The 2,810-nt window shown below is 35.4% G+C and overlaps 1 long non-coding RNA gene across 1 annotated transcript; it reads left to right on the forward strand.

Moving 5' to 3' along the window:
• The first annotated feature begins 259 nt into the window (after positions 1–259).
• LOC124889456 lies at positions 260–2,810 on the forward strand. The gene is made up of 2 exons (XR_007048469.1): positions 260–1,897; positions 1,995–2,810. It is a non-coding gene; the product is annotated as an uncharacterized LOC124889456 (long non-coding RNA).

The following is a 2,810-nucleotide window of genomic DNA, read 5'->3' on the forward strand; positions in this document are numbered from 1 at the left end:
TCCTTCTAAAAATATTTATTTCAATTTAGTTTTTCTTTAATGAAATCAAGAGAATTTTATTATGTTATTCCAATAATACCTTTATCATTAAATGACTAAACAAGTTATATATATTTAAATTTATATTTTCAAAGTATAATTAATAAGGCTGATTTGGTAAAATAAATCTAATAAATATTTTTCTTAATGGATGTGCCAAATCAATAGGCCAACTAATAAAAAAAGGAGGGAGTATTTTGAAACGGACGGATTATGAAAAACGTGGGAATATTACATTCACAAGCGTTTGGTTACATTCAATGGTAACAAAGTTGAAAGACAAATATCTTTTTGGGGGATAGACTGATTGTACACACACATGGAGGAGAATTCATCAACTGAGAAATGTGAAATGGTTGAAGAGCCATTGCTTCTGCATGATTCTGAAACTCAAAAGGGTGGCTTAAGAACTTTGCCTTTCATCCTTGGTAATAAATTTGTTGTATTAGTCGTAATATTGTAGTTCTTGTTTGTGATATTGATCATAGTGTGTTGTTTATTGTGTTTTGATTATCGACGTTATGTTGTTGTTGTTCTTGTAGACTTTGCAATGTTTCTTGTGTTTCTTGTGTTTGTATTGAGAAACACTCCTTCATGTCAATAGTGAGGCAAGAACAAGAGATGTCTCGTGCCATCGTCGTTGCTAGCTCGGCTTCGAATTTGTCAAATGATTGAGAGAGTAATTTTTTGAACAAAAATTTATTTGAAACTTGAAAAACAAGTGAAATTAAAATCCAATAGAAATGTTTTTCTCCATTTGCGGACGCATTTCAAACGTAGTGCTAATGCATATAAAACGCATCTCGAACGGATGCGACCCTCCTTTGAGGAAGAGACACACTGTTTCACGTGGAGAAGTGACCGCGGGTGCAGGTCAAGCACAGCTGGAATGTGCAAAAATGCCACTTGTGGCCGCAGGTCCAGAGCAGGCCGGGCGCAGGTGGCTGACATTTCAGAGGAACACTTAATGACTATAAATACTGAACTTTTCCTCACGTAAAGGTACTATTTTGAGTTGAAAAAAAATCTTCTTCTAAAAACTCTTGTGCAATCATCAAATCGTTGAGTGAGTTTGAAGTTTCAGAAAATTTGAGGTACCGCTATTTTCTGAAAGAGAATCATTTTATGCTGGAAGGAAAGATTCCATAACCTCGGGTACTTGAGGAAAATAAATTCCTTAAGGACACACTGTGAAGTCGGTGGACTTGATTCTAAACTTTTCTACTCCATCTTCATTTCTTAAAATTCATAAACACTTCATTTTGATAGTTCATTTGCTTATTCATTTGAACTTGTGTTTGAAGTTGTTGGAACTTCATTGTAGTTCTTGAAATAGTTCTTGAACTTAGTATTGAAGTTCGTATTGAAATATACAGATTTTGTACCCGGAACAACAATACTTGCTTCTGATATCTATTTTAGTTTGTTGCTTATTATGTTTTGGTTATCACATTATGTTGTTGTTCTTTCTTTCTTGTAGACTTTGCAATGTTTTCCTTGTTATATTGTCTTTGTTGGTTCCTTTTCCTATGTAATAACTTCTTTTTTATGTGTTGATGTCGAATAACTTCGTTGTACTAGCCGTAGTATTGTAGTACTTGCTTATGATATCTATTTCAGTCTGTTGCTTATTGTGTTTCGGTTATCGCATTATGTTGTTCTTGTTCTTTCTAGTAGACTTTGCAATGTTTCCCTTGTTAGCTATGATATAGTCTTCACTCTTTCTTTCTCCTTTGTACTTGGAATTGCTACACTTGGGTCGAGGTCTTTCGAAAACTGTCTCGCTATCTCCACGAGATAGTGGTAAGGTCTCCGTACACTCTGCCCTCTCTAGACCGCACTTATGAGATTTCACTAGGTATGTTGTTGTCGTTTTTATAAACGTCTGTACTTGCGGTTCTATTTTGGGTAAATTTTAACCTAGTTGTTTTTTATGACCCTTTGGTGCTCACTAGGTGAACCCCACTCTTGTAAAATAACTTGCAAATCACATAGGAGAGGTAAACTGCACTAGGCAAGCCTCGTGTTACGAGCTTTGACCGTAGGCACCTCCTTCATGGAATTCCTAAGTCAAATCATCTCGGCCACCTGAAGGGTTACCTAGTTGTTGATTCATCGGTCAAACATCTTGGTAATTTTGCTGAATTGGCCAAAAATTTGTTCCTAATAGACGAGAGACGCCAGTCGGCCAACTCAACATCGAGGAAGGGAGTGATTTTTTATGTAGGTAAATGGAATAACGGATAGTTGCCTGTAATTGCTCTCACTATAACTTAATTCCAGGGTAATTTTTACCTTGTTGCTTTTCGTCAGTCAAATATTTTGGTAATTTTTCTAATTAGTTGGCCAAAAATTTGTTCCTAATAGACAAGAGACGCCTGCATGCCAACTCAAAATCAAGCGAAGGGAGCGATAGTTTATGTAGATAAATGGAACTATCTATTGTTGAGGTATGAAACTAGCGAAAATGTGATGTTTCAGGTGTGTTTTTTTACCATTGATTCTTTTGATTTTTCTCTTACTTTTCGGATTAGTTTACTCATGTGTTGCTTTCTTGATAAACACATATAATTGCGCTTTACCGAGATTCAATTTGATGATTTTTACATAGTTCTGATTTGTCAGTCGAATATTTTGGTAATTTTGCTGAGTTGGCCAAGTATTTGTTCCGAATAGACGACAAACGCCTGTAAGCTAACTCAAAAGTTAGTAGAAAGAGCGATCATTTAGGCAAGTAAACGGAATAATGGATAGTTGAAGTATGAAACTTG

Source organism: Capsicum annuum, chromosome 12, assembly GCF_002878395.1.
Source record: "Capsicum annuum cultivar UCD-10X-F1 chromosome 12, UCD10Xv1.1, whole genome shotgun sequence".
NCBI lineage: Eukaryota > Viridiplantae > Streptophyta > Magnoliopsida > Solanales > Solanaceae > Capsicum > Capsicum annuum.